The sequence below is a fragment of the Ambystoma mexicanum genome, chromosome 6p (genome assembly GCF_040938575.1).
Source record: "Ambystoma mexicanum isolate Mex_15411 chromosome 6p, UKY_AmexF1_1, whole genome shotgun sequence".
NCBI classification, from domain to species: domain Eukaryota; kingdom Metazoa; phylum Chordata; class Amphibia; order Caudata; family Ambystomatidae; genus Ambystoma; species Ambystoma mexicanum.
In genome coordinates, this window is record NC_090935.1 from 764,434,830 (window position 1) to 764,459,407 (window position 24,578).

The following is a 24,578-nucleotide window of genomic DNA, read 5'->3' on the forward strand; positions in this document are numbered from 1 at the left end:
CTGTGAGAGAGAACCCAGGTTGTAGGAGTCCAGCTGATAGAGGGACCCCCCCCTTGCAGGAGACGGCATCCTGTGTGAAGAAAGGAGCATGTTTTCTGGAAAAGACGCTGAGCGCTGCAGAAAAGGCAGAGAGATGCCACAGCCTGGCTGGGCTGTGATGGGGTCAGGAGTCCTGCACAATCTGCTGCCGCGAGTACCCCACTGGAGGTGGGGGACACTGAAGACTCCAGGGAGCCGCACCATGCAGCAGAAAGGTTTGGAAGAGGCGAGCAGAGCTTGCCAAATCTCCCAATGAGACAAAAGGGAGCGAGCAAACGCAGAGGAGAGAAGCAAAGGCACCCGGAGGAGCTGCCGGATACCGTGAGTGACAGTGAGGGAAAGTCACACCGGGAAACTCCAGGGGCTTGCGTTCGGGCATACAGAGATGCCTATCAGATGAAAGCTAATATTAATTAGGCCAGGAGACCAAACAAGAGTTTTATGAAACCCAAACAAGCTGCCAAATATTGCCTGCATTTTTGAATACCGAACTAAAGAAAAGTTATGTGAAATACATGAAAGCACTGTATGAATGAAATGAAAGTGAAATGCAATTTGGAGAATAATGAAAGCCAGTCCAAGGTGTCAATAGACAATATGAAAGCATGAATCAAAGGAAAGCCAGAAACAAGGGCTGTGAAAGCAAGTGAAAAGCAAAGTATAAGCACTATTGTGAAGTGTGAAAGCAAGCTGGGGACACGGAAATAATCCCACAAAGTGAATGGTGTGAAGTCACGTTGTGGCAGAGTCAAGAAAACTGCCAAAGAGGAAAAGAGCTGCAAGTGTACAACTGATGCAGGTTCAAAGAGGAAGCCTGTGTTTGCAAGGACGTCCAATGAGAAAAGTGACTACAACAAAGTGCCAAGGGTTTTGGGTTGCGTGACCTGTAGTGGGTGGACCGTGTGGTCAGACAACTGCGCCTAGACTGAGTAACCCTGCTTGGAGTGAACCAAGGAAAGTTAACTCTGTGGTGGTCCTATTTATTCCCCACTTTTCTGTCATACTCTTTCATACGTGCGCTCTTATTTCGTAGGTTGCTTTCAAATGGGTAGTCTCTCTTAACTTTCATCAGCCAATAGCTTTGTCCACTAAGTTTTCATTCAGTTCGATATTTAAGTTGACTCATAATACAGCACTTCGTTACTTATGCATAGCCCCTAGCAGCGCCCCGGCTTCAAGTGTATTTCCCATGCACTCACCAGTCCTCAGCATTCCGTTCCGGTGGCCTCACTGCTTTCCTTCTGCTTCTCCGGCTGGCGGCCAGTCACTGCTTCCCTTCTGCTTTGCCGGCTGGCAGCTGGTCAATGCATGCCGCGCTCGCACTCCAGATGATTCCCTGCACACACCGGTAGCTCCGCTCCTCTTCCACGGATGCGGATGGCGTCCTCTATTCTTTCGTCCTTGTCCGGAGCTCCAGCTGCTCTTGCACGACCACGGAGGCTCCCACACAAGTGTAATGGCCCAACTCGCCCTGGGCTCCACAGGTTCTCTGGGAATTCTGCCAGGGTCCTGGCTTCCTCTCAGGTCCCACCACGGCTGCCTCCTCATGCACAGTGTCCCCTGCTGGTCTTTCCCACACAGGCCTCCCGGTTAGTCATCCTCTTGCTGCTCTCTGCCTCTCCTCTTATACACCTGCAACCACTTGACATATTGCAGGTGTGACTTCTCAATTGGATTTGCCAGACTGTAGTTAGAGGGACATGACTGACCTTCATAGTACTTTACAGGCATCTTCCTCGTCTCAATACTAGAGAGCTGAAAGGAGTTACTAGTGTTCATTACTCCTAGTACCCTTTTCCTTGCCCCAGTACTGTCAGAAGCAAATTGTGTGGAAATGTTTTACAATAGTCCATAAAGGCCAGCGGAGAATTAGGTTGTTTTTCAATAGGGAAAGGGGGATAGGATGTCTTGCCTGTGGGTACCCCACTCCCAATCCCCAAGAACCCTCCACCCAGGTGATCCTGCCTCGCTTCTCCACCCCAAGGGTCAGGATCAAATGGCGATGGCCTTTGCCTGGCTACATGAGAAGAGTATCCGGGGGGAGTAGGAGTGAGGATACCTTCAGGTTTCTCACAGCTGTTAGGCCCAATTACCTGACTACTACTTTGGCTGTTAGGCTTCATTGCCTGACTGTTACAACTGCATGCCTCTTCAGCCATCTTCCTCGTCTCAGTCTTTCTGGAATGCTGGGACTTGTAGTTCCCGTCAACAAAGTTAGTTTTTGTAACATTTAAGTTACTTTCAGGGTAGATTTAATTCTCTTAAAGGTATTGAGAGATGGGCTATTAAATGTAGCTGATATAGAGGAAGGTAGTTTACTGAAGACAACATTTCGATATTCCTTTACATTGTACCCTTGGGATCGAGGAAGGTATTTAGTTTGGGATACCCAAAAAGATCTCTCTTTTGGTAAAGTTTGCTCAGATTTTACAACCTTAGGGACTATAACCTTAGATCTAATATGAGGGTTAGGGACAGTAAAATGACAATAAGCCATTACCCCTTTAGCTACCATGGGAAGATTCTTACTTTCAGTTTCAGAGGAAAAATATGTGTCTCATGTGGAGAATCCGATGTAATTCCCCCCAGGAGCCTGGTCTGGGACCCTTCTAATGAGGCCAGGGGGTGGTGTACTGTGGGAGGACCAAAGGGGGAGTGGGGTCAGACCAGGAAGACTGGGAGGAACCCCATTTTAACTTTCCCTGTAACCCCGCCCTTCTGATGGCCTTTTGCCAACCAAGAAAGGTTAAAAAAAAAATAATTTTCCTTAGAATTGACTATATGTGGGGGGCGCTGTTGAGCAGCCAAAGGAAATGGCTGCCTAGCCCTTGAGCTCCGTCTCTGCCCACTACAATCCATCGGACATCGGCGCAATACGGCTAAGCACACCCACGAGACTTGCACGATTCTTGCCCCCCTGTCTCCCTACACACCTGGCTGAAGTTTGGGGTGAAATCGTTGCTGTCGGACGAAGATACAGACCCTTGCTCTTGGGGGGCGTCGTGGCCTCCTTCCCGGCCCCGGAGGCGGCGGCCCGTGGCCTCCTGACGTCTCTCCCCCGCTGGCCCGGGGGCCTCCCTGCTCTACCCGCGTCCGAGCGGACCCCCCCCCTGGATGCGCCCGCTGCCCGATCCCTCGCGCTGCGAGATCCGCGGCTCGCTGCCGCCCCGGCCGCGCCTGCGGCCTCTGATCACCCGCTTGGAGCGGGCCCTGCGTGGTGTGCGCCCGGCTCCCGGGGGGCCTCCTCGCCATCGATCCCCCCTGCCGACTGATCCGTGGACTGCGCCGCTGACACCGCGAGCATCGCTGGCCCGGGCGGTGCGACGCAGCCCTTGCACTGATCCCAGCGGCGTGGGGCCATGCCCCTCTGCTTCGCCTTCCCCCGGAGGCGGCGGAGCCTCGCCGGGGCCTACATCCGGACTGCCTCTGGGCGGCGGCGCCGGATCGCCTGTGCGGCTGTCTGGGCGCGGCCTGGCCTCTGCGGCCGCCTGGGGCCGTGGCCTCCTGGGGCCGTGCTGGTGCCCGACGACTGCTCCTGCTCCCATCGCTTGAGGATACGGGCGGACTGCGGCCCCGACGTGCTCGAGGTGGGTGTTCGCGCCGAATCAGCGCCGTCTGGTCCCCCGGCGCTGTATGTGAACGGCCTGGGTCGGCTGGCTGGGTAATTACATATAGTGCCATAGGTGTGTACCCCTCCTCCACTTGACAACTCTATGAGCCGCCTCTGCATTTGGGCTACATATTCACCTCCTGGGGCCCCACGGACTTTTGCGAGGATCCACTATGCAGGTGCCACCATACCCGGGCCGAATTTATTAACGCCACGGCCCACATTGACCGTTGCAGGAGCCGCTACTGGGGGTTGGCTACTGTGAGGACCCATCCTGCAAACGCCACTATACCTGAGCGGGCACCCCTCCCGCCGCTGTGATGCCCGGTAAATCAAAACCCAGTGGTAAACCTGGCGCCATGGACAAATTCACCAAGTCAGCGCCCAGGGCGGACCATGCTTCGACTACGGCGCTGCACGAGGAGGATGAGGGTGTGTCGGAGCCCAATCGAGCTGACCTTACTATAATGATGGAATCCATGGCCAAGAACTTTGCAGCGGTGCACGAAAAACTGGACGACATTAATGCAAATGCGGCCTCAATGAGAGTGAAGATTGATCAACATGGGTCTAGAATTGCTGAGACTGAGCAGAGAATCGGGTCTGCTGAGGACAATGTCCATACCTTGCAAAACACGGTCTCGGAACTGGTCAGGGACATGAAGCAGGTAAAAGCTAAGTGTGACGACTTAGAATCACGGTCCCGGAGGAACAATCTCCGCATAGTTGGAGTTCCCGAATCGACATTGAAGGGCCGCATGGAAACGGCGGTCGAACAACTGCTTAAAGACCTCCTCGGTGACCCGCCATTATCTCCCTTCTTCACTGTGGAAAGGGCACATCGCTCCCTGGCACCTCGCCCTAAACCCGGTGATTTCCCGAGACCGATCATAGCAAAACTTTTGAGCTATAAGGACAGAGACCTTGTCCTCCGTTTGGCCAGAGAAAAGGGTGAACTTAGGATGGACTCTCAAATCATCAGAATCTTCCCGGATTTTTCAATGGCGGTCCAGGCGGAGAGGCGACAATTCAATGGTGTAAAGAAACTACTAAGGGAACGAAAGATAGAATATGCAATGCTCTTCCCGGCCCGCCTAAAATTCACCCACCACAATAAACACTACTTTTTCACGGTCCCAGATGAGGCGGTCAAATTTATTGAAGCACAGATCCCGCCGGAGGAGCGCATCGAAGACGACCAACCGCCAAACCTGTGATCTACCGCACTGCACAATGTATTTATGGTGGCAAAAACACTATAAGCCACACTGGCGGGCCGGGGGTCTTCCCGCTCTTTATATGGTGAAATACGAATGAGGTCCGCTCATACATAAGTGCACGCACCGTTCTAGTACCCTGCAATTTGGTGCGGGGATGTGTGGCACTGCCAGTGAGGTTGGGGGTCACACTTCCGCGGCTCTCCTCCGCTGGGGTGCTGCATATAGAAGCTATAATGCTCCATTATCCGCTCCCTGAAATTGTTTAAATTGTTTATCTTGTTAGCTGATGTCCAGTCATATATGATCCAAATGTAACAGTAGCCAGTACAAGTGGGCAGAACGGCAGCAGCTGCCCCCACTGCGATTGCAATTCTTATTTTATTTGATCTTAAATGTTTGTGTTTTGGCCCCTGTTGGGCTACTTCTCCTGTGTCTCCAAGTTGGGGAAGGAGCACAGGCGAGAAATGTATGGGTGGGGTTTCATGCACTGCTGGTTGGAGTAGGGCGGTGAGGGTGGGGCTTGATGAAGTTGGGGTACGTTATACACAAAATGGCAGGGGAGTGGAGGCGGGCTCGGGAGGATGGCGCCCGCATGTTACAGCGATACACAGGTGCGACACGTATGACAAAGGCTTCCACCGGAATGTTCCCTAGTGTGAGACATGGCGGTTAAAATGATGTCCTGGAATATCCGGGGGCTGACAAATTTTACGAAATCTCGCAGGATTACAGCCTATGCACAGAGACACGGGGTTAAGATCCTTCTACTACAGGAGACGCATGCTCTAAAACACCTATCGGCAAACATAGCGCACAATTGGGGCTCTAATAGGCACTACACTCAATACTCAACCCAGGCTAGGGGGGTCCTGACCCTTATCCATAAATCCTTACAGTTCACACTCCACGCGTCCCACATTGATACTGAGGGAAGATACGTCATTTTACACTGTAGCTTGAACCATGAAGATTGTATACTGGTCAATGTATATGCACCCAATACTGATTCTCCCGAGTTCTTTGACAAAGTGACCTCCATCCTCATGAAATATCCGGACGTCCCCACCGTATGGGCGGGAGACTTTAATCTGATACTCAACAATTCCCTAGATAGAACCACAACCACCCGCAGAACCACCACGCGCGCAGCTGAACGGCTACGCGCACATATGGAATTCCTAAACTTGCATGATATATGGAGAACTCTCCACCCCCAAGAGAGGGACTATACGTTTTACTCCTCGGTGCACGATAGTTCCTCTCGAATAGACTTGTTTTTGCTCTCGGGCGGGTTAGTGGGCAGAACCCTGGACATTAAGATCCTGCCGCGCACGCTATCTGATCACTCCCCGGTGCTACTACAGATACAGACTGGCAATGTGGGCCCGCCGCGTCCTGCGTGGCGTTTCAAATCCTCCGCCCTCTCAGATATTGTATTTAAGGCCGAAATATTAGCGGACATTACCTCATTCTTTGAGAACAACCGGGTTGCTGACACCTTGGAGGCGGTCAGGTGGGAGGCATTCAAGGTGTACATCCGGGGGATGTGCATCTCTAAAGAAGCAGGTGTCCTGAAGGCCATCAGGCAGGCCCTGAATGCTTCAGAAACTAAACTAAAAACCCTCGAGCAGAGATACCTGACCAGTCCCTCCCCGGGGATACTGGCAGAAATCAGGGCGGAGCTGGAGCAATTCGAATCACAGGCCTCTAGGGAGGTGCAATATCATACCCGTCCCATAGCCGCCCGTCGTTATGGAGAGGGAGACAGACCGGGCAGAACACTGGCTAGACTGGTGCGAACGGAGGGTGGCAGGTCTCGGATTGATGCATTATGGATGAACAAGGACTAAAACACTGGTCCGACCAATCCATACTTGACATATTTGCCGCCTTTTATGCCGATCTGTATGGGCCCCGCCTTGGCCACTCTGACCAAGATCTAGACGACCTCCTAGAGAGCATCCCTATGACGATAATCTCCCACGACACCAGAGAGTGTCTTGAGGCACCGTTCACCCTAGAAGAGATAGTCCAAGTAATATCGGATCTTCCCAAAAATAAGGCACCTGGTCCGGATGGACTCACCGCTGAGTTCTATCAGGAACATGTGGCTGCTCTGGCTCCAGTACTACTCGGGGTCTGGTCCGAGGCGCTCCGGCTGCGCGCCCTCCCGCCCTCTTTAAGGGAAGCCTTAATAACGGTCCTCCCCAAACCGGGTAAGCCTCCTGAAGAATGCGGGTCCTACAGACCCCTATCCCTAATTAACACTGACATGAAAGTTTTCGCTAAAATAATAGCAAATAGGTTTCTCCCCTTTATGACCCATATGGTACATCCTGACCAGAGCGGGTTCATACCTGGCAGATCCACGTCCCTCAACATCCGTCGCCTATTCAATGTGATGGCCAGAATCGACCCGGGTGCAGAGGCGGTTGCTGTGACCATAGATGCCCAAAAGGCCTTCGACATGGTCTCCTGGCAATACCTGTGGGCGGTGCTGAAGAAGATGGGTGTGGGCCCGAATATGCTCTCTTATATTAAGCTTTTATACACAGACCCGGTAGCCAGGGTCCTGGTAAACTCTATCCCTTCCCGCCTCTTTAAGCTTCATCACGGAACCCGCCAGGGCTGCCCTTTCTCACCCTTACTCTCCGCCCTTGCCATTGAACCCATGGCGGACCATGTCAGAGGGCGGCATTCCAACAAAGGTATCCGGTTGACGGGGGCCCCAGAGTTAATCTCACTCTACGCGGATGACGTCCTTCTGTACGTCAGAAACCCCTCCACTAATCTGAACCCGATCATTCGGGACATCACGAAAATAGGCACGTTTTCCGGGTTCACGATTAACTACTCCAAATCTGAAATTTTCCCCCTCACCAAAACAACACAGCATCCGGCATGCGAATACCCCCTGCGCTGGTCTCCTGAGGGAGTCAGGTACCTTGGGGTTCACATGTCGCTATTCAAATGTGCCCTCCTAAAGGATAACTATGAGGCCATGGCTCAGCTTATCGTCACCAAATTCTCCAAGTGGCGGCATTTACCCCTGTCCTTGGCAGCCAAACTCTCCCTGATAAAGATGACATTGGTTCCCAAGCTCCTGTATGTGTTTGCCAACGTCCCTGTCTGGCCCGGAAGGCAATACTTTGCGAGGCTCCACGCCGAATGTGCTCAATTTCTCTGGCATCCGGGGTCGGTCCGTACGAAGTGGCACCACATGACAGCACCATACGACAGGGGTGGATTCGCGGCTCCTGACCTACGACTGTACTGGCACGCGGCCCAGGCCCAACACGCCTCCCATTGGTATACATTCCAAAATCCGCCTCCGCATGTGAAACTTGAAAAAATGGCTGGAGGTGGAACCAACATTATGACCCTACTGTTACACCGCTCGCTCCGCACAGATTCCCATGCAGACCCAGTAACCACCACGATTAGAGCATGGAACGCTATTCTATATACTGAGCAGACTGATCTCCCATATTACAAGTGGCTCCCCCTGTGGCAATTCCCTGGTCTCTCCCCCACACACGACCAACACCTTGCTACACACTGGGAGGGCCTGGGATATCGGTGCCTGGCAGACCTCTTCCCAGAAGGTAAATTTGTCACCCCTCAAACGTGGCGTCCAGGTCACACTGATTCTCCCCTTGAGATGCTACAGTACTACAGGCTCCGAGCCGCGGTACGATCCGCATGGCCTTCATATCCGGATGAGCCCCCGGAATCGCCCGAACTCCAGTATATAGCAAACTCAGCGGGCTCCAAAGGGGTGTTATCCAACCTGTACAAGCGCCAACTGGGTGGGAGAATGTCTGGGGCCCTCAGGCCACGTATAGCTTGGGCTAATGAGCTCGAAATGGAGATATCCGACGGACTCTGGACCAAGATGTGCGCAAATACACGCGGGGTGTCCCTATGTGCCAGATTCCGATGCATCCAGTTTAAATTTCTTAACAGGCTCTATTATACACCAACGAGGGTAGCAAGATTTGCTGGGGCAGGGTCCGTTACATGCCCAAAGTGTAAATCTTCTGATGCCGACCATATCCATATGTTCTGGGCGTGCCCTGCGATCAGCGCCTTCTGGTTCGAGGTAGCAGAGGCGCTCTCAGAAATAGTGGAATCTCCAGTTGACCTGGACCCGCTTGCCCTGCTGTTCGGGGTCTGGGAAGGCGAGAATGTACGGAAAATGTCTAAATTTTTGAATGTCGGAGCTATTGTGGATAAAAAATGTATATTACTAAACTGGAAACGGCACAGCCCCCCCACCCTCGCGATGTGGCTCACAGCCCTTACTTGGACACAAATACGAGAAGAGGACTACATTGGTTCCCTGCCACCCACATCGCGACCCAAAAATGTGTGGTCGGCATTCCGTACCTATTTGAACAATAGAGACGATGCGGAGGAGGTAGCACCCCCTGCCCACTCACCCCCTGTAACTACTTGATACTGTAATGTCTCTGTCTTGGCTGTCACACACGAGAATACTGTCCGACTGTATCATACTGTGTTGTATTGATGTCCATGTTGCAGATCCGCTGGTTCAGCGCTGTGTGCCTTGTCCTGTGCCTGTCTTAACTTTCTGCCAATAAACAAAGTTTAAAAAAAAAAAAAGAATTGACTATATGTTCTAGAATCCCTCAGGGACTGTAATGAAGAAGAGGGCTGAAGAGGCATGTAGAGGTAAAGGACAGACAGACAGGCCTAATAGCCTTTGGCACGATCGTTTGGCAGGGTCAGGCAATTAGTACTAAGGGTGTGTACATGAAGGGGCATAAAAGGCTGCAGCAGGAGGAGCAGAAGAAAGCAGCAGGAGCAGGAGCTGGAAGGTCGGCAGTAGCAGAAGAAAAAGCACAGCACGTGGCTTGCAGTTCACTCGGAGGTGTGACCACAGAAGTGACGCCATAGCAAAGAAAGAGCAGATTCCATCTGCATGCTCTGAGTTGGACCTGTGCTCACAAACCCTGTTTGGCTGTGACTGCATTGAAAGAGACTGGGAGAAGCTGGCAGTCTTTCCAGGTACGCCTAATTGCTGTGAACACAGAGCTGAAGTCATGCGTTTATCTGAGGCCCTTGTGCAGAAGCAAGCCGAGGGAAGCTGGAGAAAAGAAGACTCTGCATTGTCGAGGCCGGACATGAGACACCTGTACTGCAGAGGGGTGTGGGTCCCAAGAGAACTTGTGGCATTAGTAGCAGTAGCAGGAAAGTCAGGAAGAGGAAGCCGCCCACAACCGCTGTGACTTTGACTTTGGAGCTGGTGAGTGAAGCTCTGTACTTCAAATCACATAAAACTCCTTGCCCATAACTGTAACCAGCTGAATTCACACCTGTGTACAAGTTAAAGCGAGTGAAGTTGTTTGCAGTAGTGGTAAGTCATTGATAATAAAAAGGAATTTTATCACGCACATATACAGCATCAGTTACAGTGCTCGCGTAAGAAGAACATCTTTCTTTTTCCATTGTTGCATAAAAACCATTACCAGAGAGGTCAAATGTCTCCTATTAAGAGGAGAGCATTGTCAGTAATGGTTCAAGAAGTAGCAGCTGACTTTCCCAAAGTGTTACATGAATATTTCACATTAAAGAAAGGTTGCGTATAAGACACTGTTTCCCAATCCATGTTAAAGTAGAACGCTGCTGGAATAAAAGGGAACGCAAGTTTGTAAGGAACAAGTTACTTACCTGTAACTGTTGTTCTCCAGCATGGGTCTGGCATGGATTCACATGCTCATGAATATTCCCCGTCGTCAGGCTGGGAATCCTCGGTAAAGAAAAAACCAGTATCAGTTTCGTTTCTGATCTGTCTTTCGTAGTAATATCCAATCACTGGTCTCTGCGTCATACTGACCACAGCCAATGACTGCCCTCTACCTAACACCGCCTCTGGCAGCCATCTTCAGATTTGGAAGCACGTGAAGTGGCAGTATGACCAAGTGAAGAGCCGCAGAGGGGTAGGCGGGAGGGTTCGCATGTGAATCCATGCCAGACCCATGCTGGAGAACAACAGTTACAGGTAAGTAACTTGTTCCTTCTCCAGCATGGGGTCTGGCATGGATTCACATGCTCATGAATAAAGAATACATAGCAGTACACACATGCACAACCACGGGAGGTGGCAAAGGCTCAACATTAAGCATTACATCAAACTCAACATTAAGCATCTTACCTCCTCACCAGGCTCACCTCAGGCGAACAGGTTGCGCAGCACTGCTTGGCCGACCCTGGACTCCTCCCTGGAATCCCGATCGACGCAGTAGAATTTCGTGAAGGTGTGCGTCAACCTCCACGTAGCAGCCCTGCATATGTCCAGCAGGGGCACACCAGAAAGGAACGCCGTGGTAGCTGCGATCGCTCTGGTGGAATGGGCTCTCGGACGGCCAGGCAGCGGTCGGTTTGCCAACCGATGACAGTACATGATACAGCCGGAGAGCCATCTGGAAATGGAAGCCTTCGAGAGAGCCTTCCCCTGATCGACAGGTCCAAAGTTCACAAAGAGTTGTGACGTCTTCCGAAAACACTTCGTGCGGTCCAGGTAGAACTTCAGCACTCTAGCCACATCCAGCGAGTGCAAAGTCCTCTCAGCCGGCGACGAAGGAGACGGGAAGAACACAGGCAACACCAAGGGTTCGTTGAGATGGAAGTCCGACGGTACCTTGGGCATGAAGGAGGGGTGCGTCCTGAGCACTACCCTCGTGTCGTGAAAAGTCAAGTACGGGGCCTTGCAGGAAAGGGCCTGGATCTCTCCCACCCGTAGTGCGGAGGTGATGGCCACAAGAAACGCTGTTTTCCACGACAGAAACTTCAACGGGGCCGAGTGCAGAGGCTTGAACGGAGGTCCCATGAGCTTGGTCAGCACCACGTTGAGCTCCCACGCCGGGGCCGGCGCCTTCACCGGCGGGAACGATCTGAACAGTCCCTTCATGAACTCTTTCACCAGACGATGAGACCACAGGGACGTCCGGCCCGTGGTTCTGGTGTATCGGGAGATCGCAGCAAGATGAATCTTGATGGACGCGTGTGCCAGTCCAGCTTTGGCCAGCGTCAGCAGGTACAGCAGTACCTGGGGAGCCGTAATCCGTAGAGGGTTAATCTTCTGTGCGTGGCACCAGACAGAGAACCTCTTCCATTTGTGTCTGTAGCATTTAAGAGTCGAGGACGCCCTGGCCTTTGCAAGAACCTCCCTGCAGTCGGCCGGTATGTCGTATCCTCCAAACTCTAGCGCTGCAGGAGCCAGGCCTGCAAGTTCAGCGACTTCGGGTCGTGGTGGAGGATGGCGCCTCCTTCCCTGGAGAGTAGATCCGCATCCACCGGCAGCTTGATTGGCGGGGACGCTGACAAGTCCAGAAGGTCCGGGAACCATATCTGCCTCGGCCACGCAGGTGCGACGAGGATCATCCTGCACCGTGACCTCTTGAGCTGGTTGACGAGCCGGATTAGCAGTGGCAAAGGAGGGAACGCGTAGAGGAACAAGCCCTCCCAGGGGAACGAGAAAGCATCGCCCATGCTCCTCGCCTAGGGAAACCTGCTGGCGAACCTCCGGCACTTGGTGTTCGTCGCCGTCGCGAACAGGTCGATCTGGGGTGTGCCCCACCGTCGGAAGAGGCGATCCACTAGATCCTGCCGTAGTTCCCACTCGTGGCACGAGCGCAGCTCCCTGCTGAGTGAGTCGGCGATGGTGTTTTTTATCCCTGCCAGATGAAACGGCACCAGAAACATCCTTTGGGCGACTGCCCAATGCCACAGGTCCTGCGCCTCCTTGGACAGTGCTGGGGACCTGGTTCCGCCCTGTTTCCTGATGTAAAACATGGTGGTGGTGTTGTCGGTGAAGATCCTCACCGCCTTGCCCTTGAGGGACGGAAGGAAGGACCTGAGGGCCCAGAACACTGCACGGAGCTCCAGGACGTTGATATGGAGGGACTTCTCCGTCGGGAGCCAGAGACCTCTCGCGTGCAGATTCTCGGTGTGCGCTCCCCACCCTTCCAGGGAGGCATCCGTGGTCACTGTCTCCTGGTGGTCTGGGGTCTGGAAGTCCATGCCCGCCGTCAGATGCGCGTGGGTGCCCCACCACCGGACCGCTCGGCGGAAACTCTCGTCGAGTGTGATCCTCTCCTCGAAGCCGCCCGTCGTTTGGATCCAGCGCGCGTCCAGGAACTCCTGCAACGGGCGCATCCGGAGCCTGCACATGGGAATGAGGTAGATGCAAGAGGACATCATTCCGAGGAGGGACTTGATGGACCTCACCTTGGCCGCGTCGGAAACCAACATCCGCTGTACCTTGCCTAGGATGGACCTTGTCCTTTCCTCCGACGGGGAGGCCAGAAGGGACACTGTGTCGAGCTTCGCTCCCAGAAACAGTGCGTTTTGCGCGGGTACCAGGTGGGACTTGGCGTAGTTCACGGAGAATCCCAGGTCCGTGAGAAGTTGGACGGTCCTTGCCGTGTGCTCCACGGCGAGCTCCCTCGTCTTGGCTCGGATGAGCCAGTCGTCCAGGTAGGGGTAGACGTGGATCCCCTCGCGGCGCAGCTGCGCCGCCACCGGTGCAAGGCACTTGGTAAATACCCTGGGTGCCGACCGTAGTCCGAAGGGGAGGGCTTTGAACTGGTAGTGACGCCCTTGGACCACAAACCTGAGGAATTTTCGGTGCCCCTTTAGGATGGGAATATGGAAGTAGGCATCCTCCAAATCCAACGACGACAGGAAGTCTCCTTCCTCCAGCTGACCCAGGACGTGCTGGAGGGTGACCATCCGGAACTTCTGTGCCTTGATGAACTTGTTCAGACGTCGCAGGTCTAGGATGGGGCGCCATCCTCCCGTCTTCTTCTTCACGAGGAAGTATCTCGAGTAAACTCCGGAGCCCCGAAGCCTCTTTGGGACGAGTTCGATGGCGCCCTTCCTGAGCAACGCCTTTACCTCCAGGAGAAGCTGAGGGACGTGAAGCTCTCTCCTGGCCACGGGGGGGACGCGCGGGCACCTTCTTTGAAACTCGAGCGCGTGGCCCCGGGCCAAGGCATCCAGCACCCAACGGTCGGTGGAGATGGACTCCCACACGCTGACAAAGCTCGCCAGCCGGCCTCCCACCGGGGTGCTTCGGTGGGGGCCCGACCCCACGGCCGGTTCAATCCTGTTTCGACGAGGCTTTGCCGCCTTGACCTCCTTGGCCACGACGGCGGGGTCCTCCAGACTTGCCACGTCCTCTGTAGGCCTCTTGAGACGACGCTTGACGGTAGGTAGAGAAACCGCCGCCGGAACCTTTGGAGGCGCCCTTGCCTCCGCTGCTCCGAAAGGGCGTCCGTCGTTGCTGTAGAACACCAAGGGCCCGGGCCGTCTCAGTGTCCGCTTTAATGGCCTGAAGGGAATCGTCCACTGTTTTCCCAAACAGGTTGTTCCCATCGAACGGCATGTCCAGGACTCTGGTCTGTACGTCTTGACGGAAGTCCGTAGCCTTGAGCCATCCACGCCGCCTAAGGCACACGCCGTTGCCCAACTGGCGAAACCCAGTGTCGGTGATGTTCGTTGCAATAGTGATGGCGTGGTCCGACGCCACCTCACCTTCCTGTAGGATCTCCAGGACATCCGCCCTCTTGTCGTCCGGTAGGAAGTCCAGCAGGGGAGCCAGTTTGTACCATAGCTCCCTGTCGTAGCGGGCCACGATAGCCAAGGCGTTGGCCGCTTTAATCGTCGTCGCTGCAGACGAGATGACCCTGCGTCCCATAGCGTCCAATTTCTTTCCCTCGCTGTCCGGTGGGGAAGTCGAAGTGGAGGCCGCACCCCCCCGCTTTCTTCCTGGCCGCCGCGGAGACGACGGAGTCCGGGGTAGGCTGCGCCCGGAGGCACAGGGGGGCCGCGTCCGGGACCCGGTACTTCTTATCGTACCGGTCTCTTCTAGCTGGCGTCGTGGAAGGGTTCTTGAGGAGGGCGAGGCCCTCATCCCAAATGTCATCCAGTAGAGGCACCGCGAGGACCGTCTTCCTCTTGGCCTCGCGCCGTTGATAAAGGAATCCTTCCTTTTTCTTCTCCTCAGGGCAGAGTTGGAAAAGCTCGGATGCCCTGGCGATCATGGAGTGGAACGATCCAATCTCGTCGGGCGGAGAGGCCCTGGTGGGAGGTGACTACGGGAGATCCTCGTCGTATACCTCGTCGTCCGTACCTGTCGCTGCCGTGTCAGTCCCCGTATCATCCCCTCGGGTGGACGGGGAGGAGGGCTGGACGGGTCGCGACGGCTGAAAAGGAGGTGGAGGGTGAATCCTTCTTTTCTTGGGAGGGGGAACACCCGAAGGTCCCGGTTCAGGATCCCCCGACGGGAGAGGCTCCTCCGTCGGCAACGGTAGTCTCGTCCTTATCTCTGAGCATAAGGACTGTATAGCCAACAAAATGGCCGCCGAGTTGTCTTGCGGCGCTGGCAGAGGGGAATCCGACGGGCGATCAGGGGCCCCGTCGGCACCCTCGACGCTGTCGTCGTCACCTGCGTCGGGCTCCATCCCGACGGGCCGGTCTTCTTCCACGCCAAGGCCGTGGCTTAAGACCTCGATCAGCTCTTCCTCTGAAGCCGAATCTACGACGACGCCCTGCCCCCCCCTTTTTCTTCCCCGCCGGGGATTTCACGGGGGTCCTATCGATGGGCACAAAAGAGGACTCCCTCTGAGGTGGCAGGGAGACTCTGAGCCTCGAGGTCGCCACCACTGGTGTAGCCTCCACAGGCTGAGCCAGGGCCGCCGCGACAGTATCGATAGAGGGCTTGGCCGGATGGATTAAGGCCTTCACCACCTTAGGTGCGCTCACCGCCTTATACTTGAGGGGGGGGGACACTGCCTCGCTCCCCCTCCGATGGGGCCTTCGAGCTCGACCGGGGCCTCTCCAGGAGCTCCGCCGGGTGCTCGCCCTTCCTCTTACCCGACCCAGAGCGTTGGCTCGTGGCTGAAGGTGCCGGGGAGGGTGCGCCCTGCCTGGCGCCCGTAGAGTCCGACCGTTCGGCGCTCCCGGTGCCAGCGGACTCGCGGTGCTTGGCCTTGTGTTGGACCCCCGTCGCCGGGGCGTCCTCAAAGGTCTTAGAAGACCGCTCGGATTTCTTCCTCTTCTTCTCGCCTGACGGGCTCTTCCCTTCCAGCCAGTTGGCGAGGCGTTGGTGGCGGTCCTTCATGGTCCGCTCCGACATATTGCCGCAAAACTCACAGTCCTTCTCCACGTGCGTCTTGTCCTCATGTAAGCAGTAGAGACAAAAGGAGTGTTCGTCCTCCTTAAAGACGTTCTGCAGCTGGCATCCAGGGCAGACCCTGAACAGCTTTCCGGGCGTCAAGCTTCCCTTCTCCTGGGCCATGTCCAGGCCTGAGAAGCTTCTGGAGTCCTCCAAAACGTAGCTCGACGAAATCTTCACCCTTGAGGGGCGCAGACGAATCCGACACGGGTCCCCGTTGATCGGATGGAGAGTCGGTGGAGCTTGAGGCTCTTTTGACCGGAAAAAACGAAGTTTTGAGAAAAAAAACGTGAAAAATTAGCACTAACGCTCGAGAGCAATAGCACGAGGATCCCGACACATGAACGTGCGGTAAAAATCTGAAGATGGCTGCCAGAGGCGGTGCTTAGGTAGAGGGCAGTAATTGGCTGTGGTCAGTATGACGCAGAGACCAGTGATTGGATATTACTACGAAAGACAGATCAGAAACGAAACTGATACTGGTTTTTTCTTTACCGAGGATTCCCAGCCTGACGACGGGGAATATTCATGAGCATGTGAATCCATGCCAGACCCCATGCTGGAGAAGTTGAAATTCATCATCAAAGAGAGGTTGCATGTACCTAAATTTATTTCTGAAGTGAAACCTGATTCTTGTAACATTCCAAACAAACACTTAATAATTGTAGAAGTTGCAGAACTCACAAGAAGAACAAGCATTACCCAAGCCAGTAGACAGATCCTTTCTAAGGTGACACCAGCCCAATTAAGATCTGAACACCAAAGTTTTGAATTTGTTGGTGCTACTATAAACCCAGAGTCCTCTGATACAAGGGTGACAAGTGTATACAGGGCTGGAAGTGTGGCAATACAGCTTTGGGGTAACTACTGGAAATCACAAGGTGTACATAAAGCCGAGGAAGGGAGCTGGGTGCTTGTTAAAAAGAAATAATCAACAATCTGTGAAGCTGAGACTGTTGCAGCTGAGAGAGAGAAGCAGTATAGAAGCCAAGACCGATTTTTGTGGTAGCTGTAAGACAGACACAAGAGGCAAAGAGGCTACCCTTTCTTACGATACATGAAAGAAGAGTGCCTTGCCTACCTGTAGAGGTCAAAGAGTCTTGTCTAAGTTGCCTAACATATTTTCAAAGTATCAAGTTGTAGCAGAAGCATTGGAACTGTGGTTGTCTCTAATTTTGTCAGAACAGGTTTATCTGAATGTAGTTGAAGCAGAACTGTGAGGCAAAGGAGCCTGCTTTCACAGTATCATTTGCAGAAGGGAGTTGCCAAGGAGAGAGCAACCCCTCTGGAAGAGGCATCCTGAAATTTGTTTTAAGGATGATAACACGATAACAAAAGTTATAAAAAAGAGTTGTTGTTAAAGCAGAAGTGATATTTCTTTTGTTTTGAACTCTATCCTTTTTATCCTGGATGGAGGTTATCCAGGAGTAGCATTGGTGCTGTTTTCTTTGTGGCACTTGGAAAGGGAATCTTTGATCAAACGAAGAAGGAACTGCTACCAGTGGCTTTTTGTTTGAGTGAACTTTTGTTTCTTTGGAACTTTTCAAGAACTGATTTAAGACTTTATTTTCCTTGGGGGAAATTGGCTTTGTACATTCCTGGGGCAACAAGATGTACCCAGGACAAGTAGAAGTCATCCAAGACATTGGTTATTTTGTAATCTTTTATTTATGTTGTTTATGCTTTGTTTTGATTGTCCTGTTTAGTGCGATTCTCAGTTCTGTGTATGCTAGGAGATTTTCCCTTAGATTCTAAACTAGGTAGAGAATCCCCTGGTAGAGTGGGCTAAATTAGATTTTATTTGCATTTTTCTTTTGAAATAAAATGTCAAATACTGAGAAACCTACAAGAAGTTGTCCGCCTTGCATTACTGACCTCTAACACTCATTCCATGGAGTCTACTCACCACCCTGGGCCATATCTCCTCCCTGGTGATCCTCCCACAGTACACCACCCCCAGGATTGGGATCAGGAAGCGTCTGCCTTTCCCCTGGCCACGTGAAAGGAGACTTAAGGCAGGGTTTCAATGAAGGATCCATATTAGATATTGGCTCCCTTTCTGGAGCCAATATCTTTACCTCTATGAAAGAGAATGTTGGTGCAGACTGTACTCTCAATACATTTCTAGGAGAAATCCTCCTTCGGTAGTCCGAAGATAATGGTCACCCCCTTAAACAGGCAATCTGCTAAAGTATATTGGTCCCTTTCTAGCCTTCTATTAGTTGTCCAATCCTACCTGTTGTATTCAGATATAGTCTTTTGCCTGGTGAGGTCTATCCCACAGTGATTTGTCTGCAGAAAGTGCCTAGGGGGCACACAAAGTGTGGAAGCCATGGGAGAATCTAAGATAGTGGGACCTTTCTGTGGACTGGTGCTCCTCTCCCGACTACTTTGCCTGTCCTCTCGCCTGCCTGCACTGCATCAACAAGTCTCTGTTAATCACCACCCTGGTGTGAGCTCTCATTTGTCCTGACAGAATGTGTATTTGATGCAGGGGTTCGCAGCTAACCCCCGGTGGATTTCCTGTCTTCTGGAGGTGGTGACAAGCCTCCAAAAGTGATCAAAAGGGGGTGCGGGGGGTTTCACGGGCCAGGCCCAAATGGTTGCTTTGGGTAAAAAACAGTCCTAGACAGTGATACACAAAAAGCCTTGTCAGTGAAATGATTCTCAAGCAACCAACCTGACAATAACATGATTCAAATAGGTTTTTGCCCACAGAAATGTAAATTCCCAGAGACCACCATGCCAAAACCAGGCATGGCTTATATTAATAATTTCATCTGCCACCATGCTCTGGGAGCACACACTTATATAATTCTGGATTTGGGCTACCCACGGTTAAAGGATGACCCTGGGTGCTGGAATACTGGGTTCCATCAGGCTGTTGGCAGGAATGCGCATGCCATTTTGTAACTGGCATTTTGCCAAACTACAAGGCAGATTCTGAAAGGTGTCAATATTCAGGCTCAGCACAGTTAAATGTTTGCACTGTACTGTTCATCATGGGGTATTATTAAAGTTGGGTACGATTAGCAGTCCACACTTTCAAAGACACATTTACCTGCATCTTTGTATATTAAATATTAAAAAAGCTCAGTCTATTCCGTCCTCACATAAAGCATTCCGTCACAATGAAATTCTCCCTATGTATATTTCAAGTCACTTAGCATGGTCTCAGGTGATCTCGTTTGCATCCATTCTGCATATTGTAAATACATACTCTGGCTAACTTTGTGAATAAATCACTGTCTGTAATAAAATACTTAGTATACAAACCATTTAATCAGTAAGTAACTCACCCTCATTCTGTAAATAAATCACTTATTAGAAAAGGGTGAGGGATCAATAACACCTGGCCTCCTCCCTCCTTCTCTGCCTTTCCTCTGTTCTCCCCAGAGGAGGTTTCTAGACAAATCCGATTATGAAAGTCTTGTCAAAACAGGTCCACCCCTGTTCCTCCAAAACCATTAAGGACCACATTGACACCCTGGCTCCTGCTCTGGCTGATTTCTGCAACCACTCCTTCGCCAGTAGAGTCTTCCCCTCCACCCTGAAGCACGTTCTTGTGCATCCTCTTCTTAAGAAACCCTCTGCCGACCGTTCATGCCTGGCCAACTATCATCCAATCTCCATCATTCCTTTCCTGGGCAAACCCCTGGAAAAGCTGGCCATCTCCCAGCTGAATCTTCACACTGAATCTGTTGGTTGTCTCCATGACCATCAGTCTGGCTTCAGAGCTGCCATAGCATGGAGACTGCTCTCCTAAACATCCGTGAAGACCTGCTCTCCAACCTTAATTTCAACACCACCTGTGTCCTCATCCTACTCAATCTTTCTTCTGCCTTTGACACGGTCAACCATGCCATCCTGCTCAACCATCTCTGTGATAACCTGGGTATCACCGATCAGGCCCTGGCTTGGCTGACCTTCTTCCCCTCTGATCGACCCTCCCAGGTCCAACTTGGGTCCTTCCTCTCCTCTATCTCTACCTGTGGTGTTCCCCAGGGGTCTAACCTCTCTCCCTGGCTGTTCAACCAATACCTAGCTCTTCTTGCCCACCACATTGCCGCTCTCTGCCCCAACTTTCAGTGCTATGCGGATGACACTCAACTCATTTTCAGGCTCCCTTCCACCACCTCCTCTCCTCTCATCTCTGACTGTCTGTCTGCCATCCAGGAGTGGTGTGCCGCAAATGATCTCTGCCTTAATGCCAGTAAGACCAAGATTCTCCTCATTGGCACACCTGCTCCCTCCTTTCATGTCACTCTCCGGCCAGCCTCTCTCGGCCCTCTTCCTGCTCCCACCTGTGAGGGTAAAAACCTTGGGGTCATCTTCTACTCCACACTTTCCTTCTCTCCTCACATCTCTGACATCTCTAAGAAGTCACACTACTAGCTGCACCTCCTCAGAGGTATTCTTCCTTTCCTCTCCTTCCCCCAAAAGCTCACCGTCTCCAGAGCTCTGGCTCTGTTTAGGCTGGACTACTGCAACACCCTCTTTCTAAATCTGCCTACCTCTACTCTCTGCCCTCTGCAACTCATCCAAAACAGGACTGCGGACTTGTCCTTGGCCTCAAGCCCGGGGATAGTATCTCTCCAGGACTGAAATCTCTGCACTGGCTCCCAGTGTCAGCGTGGATTAAGTTCAAAACCCTCTGCATTGTACACAAGGCCTTCTGGGGCCTGGGACCTCAATACCTTCAACTCTCTCTTCCCAAATATCTTCCTTCTCAAGCTCTTTGCTCATCCGCCTCCAACTCCCACAGCAGCAGGTTGGTGATAGATCTCTTTCTTCTGCTGGGGCCTCCCTCTGGAACAGCCTCCCTCCCTCTCTGAAACTTGAGGAAAACCATTTCTGGTTCTGGAAGCACCTCAAGACCTTCCTCTTTACTTCTGCTTTCTCTCCTCCTCTCCCCTGCTGATCCCCTGGCTGAATCTGATACTGCATTGGTTACCTGCCTACCCTCTGATCTCGGGCCCAGGTCCATCCCCAACTGCACTGCCTCCCTGGCAACGATACATTCGGGGACTGTTTCTGTATCCCTACAGACCCCTCTAGCACTTGACACCTGATGTCTGCACTTACCCTTGCACTTGCCACCAGCTGGCTGCACTTTTATTTATTGTCTTTATTTATTTTAGTGCTATCCTATGTACTGCACTGCCCCCCCTTCCTTCCACCTGCACTTATTCCCTTCCCCTCTCCCCTGCACTTGCACAATCTCAATGTCACCGGGCCTTGTAGGATCGTTGTCTCTGTTTTCCCTCCGTTTCCCCTCCCTTGCCTCGTCGCACCTTGAAACACTTGTGTATAGGCGCGTTATGAATACCTTATCATATCATATCATATAAAATCCAAGAGTATGTTGAGAGCATAAGAATGGCCGCATATTTTTATATTTGGAAAATATGTCTGTAATTGTGATTCACTCATGACACCCTTCTGAACAAGTAAGTCATAACGGGGTTGGTGCTCATTTCATTTGTCACAGCACTCACCCGAACAGTGAAATGTCTGCAAACCATAAAGCAAATATAGTTGTACAGCCTTGGCTCTAAGCTGTGAGGCTTAGGTTGTCCTGCTCGAGCAGAGGACACCTCTTTCAGAGTTTGTAAATAACTTGCTTGTTGCAGGCCTAGCAGTGCTAACAATGGTGGTCATCATTAATGGCCCCAACCTTTCCTGTGGGAGCTGCGTGGGCCTCTGTTACACCAGTGTGGGGGTAGGTGTATTTCCAGTGTAAGGGAAGTGAGGGGGACATCTATGTTGTCGATGCTTCACCCATACCTCCCTTCTCCAACTCTAGCAATACTGCCCTATGGGGACAGCAGAGGGGGTTGGCAACAGAAGCAGCGGGAGTGTGCATGAAATCAAATTGTATATGGGTGATTATCAACTACGGGTGTCTTCCACCTGGGGGTTCTCTGTGACAATGTAGACAACTCAAGTTTCATTCTTGTTGTGTAGCAGCAGACCTCAAGTCTAGAAGTGATGAGTCTGGAACAGGGTGTCTGTGTGTGTGTGTGTGTTTGTGTATGAGTGTGTGTGGCACCACTGTAATATCCTATTTGGGACAGGTTACCTTTGTGGTGCTGCTACGCTGGGTTACATTATTATTTGTTTTTTTTTGCTAAGCTATGATATGTTTTTGCTACGGGGCTGTGTTATGCTATCCTTGCCATGCTCAGCCCTGCTTTGAAATCTTATGTTCTATTAGATTTAGTTTTCTACTATCGGTTATGTTGTGCTCATGCTACGCGTATAAAGTTTAAACTTCAGGGACATGTTGTGCAATGTTGTCTGTTAGGATCTATGTGTTTAGTTCCCAAATCTAAATGCATATTAACTTGAATTTATCATTTTGATGTACACCTTCCTTTTAGGTGGGTGGCCTTCGTGCCCCTCTTCACCCCGACACACCCCATTTGGACTTTCACTTCCTCCCTCAATGCATCTAAACCTAAACCTGCTCTGCCCATGTGTTTTCCTTTTTTAATTAACCATTCCGAATTGAGATCTTTTAACCAAATTAGAATTTCGTGGTTTTAAGGGAGTTTTGCACATTTTTCGATTTGTTATGCATTTGTCCAACCCATTTCTATTATTTGTTTGGGCCATGATGCCGGTTTTGTTAAAATAACTGGTTACTTCATGTTATGTCAGGTTATATGATGTAATGTTTTGTTATATAGTTTAATCTTAATGGCTACTGTGAAGTGTTTTGAAGCAGCCATTAGGTGGCAGGTAGGACTCCCCAAAACACCCACATTAATAACTAATACACAGGAGCAGCACTCCATTTCTGAAAAGGTCCATAATGCCAAAGTAGACCTGCATATGTAAAGTGTTAAGAAGACTCTTCACCCCTGTTTGGACCTGAGATTGCATCCTCCCCTCTATTAACTGGGCAAAGTAACTGCAGTCCAGGCCGATAAGGAAAGACAAGGCTGGATTAAGCAGATTAACTCTCAGACGAGCCCAGCCTCCTCCCAAGAGGAGTCCTGCCTCATATGCCAATGTATCTCTCACCATATATTTCCTAGCAGGACTCACATTTCAAAGAGGCCCAGTCCAGGGCTTTCCTCCCAGAGGAGCCATGGTTCAAAATCCACCCTCATTTAAAAGAGCCCATAGTTCCACCCAGCTTTCCTGTCTATTACAACTGGCCATTCATGGCTATTTAGTACCTAGGGGAGTAAGTGGAAGGCTACACAGAAGGGCTTTGCACTCCTGTTTCCACGTGGTTTCAACATGCCTAGGCTCAACAAAGACACCCTGGCACTGTGGAAGGCTTACAAGATTGCCCACTGAGCCGTGCTATTGTCCTCCAAACATTTTGCACAAAATGACATGCCTCTATGAGCTCTGAAACTATTACATTGATCATTTAGCACAGTGTAAATCTCATTTTTCAGGGAGCCGCAAAATGGCAAATTGAGATTTCTAACATGCAATCACCCCCTGTTTCTGTTAATGCAAGGGGCTGGGGGTGTAACAAGCTGCCCAGACCGTTTCTCTTGCCTGTGAGCCTGTTTTGGAGCACATTCACTTCAGTTTCCACCCATTCTCTGATGTGGACCTGTGCTATAACAAACATTCTTCCCGCATTGCATCCCTCGTGCCATGTGTTTGGAGCATCCATGTTCTGCTCTCCCATCCCCTTGACTTGCCCTCGCTCATTTTCTTTCCTCCGGCAGACTAAGGTCTAGATACCCTTGGAAGGCACAGCCTGCCACTCCATGGACACGCCCAGGTGCTCTGAAACTACTATGGTGGGGATTAGGTGTAATAGAAGATTTCACAACAATTCCCTTGCGGAATGTATCTGCATCGTTGTTAGCTACTCATCTATAATCCTACTGTTTATGCACATAAGAGCACCTGACGATAAATAGTCCATTAAGGGCAGACACTGTTATGCGTCAGTTAAGACAGTTTTCATTTGTGTGCTGCTGCAATTTAAACTCAACGTTCTGCAATGTTTGATTTTCTTTTTTAAAATGTCTAATTTAGGACCATATTTCCTCTCTTCCATCTCGTTTCTTCTGAATTTTTCTTGGTTGGATGCTCAAGTATACTCTTTCTTTGTGTGACAATACATTGTGTGTGTGTATGTAGTTTGGGGGGGGGGAGAAAATTCCCACACCTGCCTTTCAGTTTTGTTATGATGTGACTTCCAGGATGCTCCAAGTAAGCTTCCTTGAAAGCAGTTTTAACAGACACCTTCTTATGCTCCATCTTATTAAGTTCCTATGCAGCTGGAGCCACCGGTGCCCACCTCTCAAGCTACAGCCTTCCAAATGACAACCCTTGAACGCCTTGGGTCACTACATAGCACACAGCTCACACACTCGTGCATTCCACTGCTGACATCACGTCCATTCACATTTCAGTCACACACACACAACACATCCCCCCTCTTTACTGAACACACATCCAAGTTCAAAACAGATACGACCCATTTCATTTTAGGTTTAACCATCAGTACAGAGGCATGTAAACGACC

The 24,578-nt window shown here is 51.5% G+C and overlaps 1 protein-coding gene across 6 annotated transcripts in view; it reads right to left on the reverse strand.

The window, feature by feature from the left end:
* The window catches only part of KIAA0825 (KIAA0825 ortholog), a 2,662,507-nt gene that overhangs the window by 244,804 nt on the left and 2,393,125 nt on the right, over positions 1 to 24,578 (reverse strand). The gene's annotated exons all lie outside the window — the stretch shown is intronic.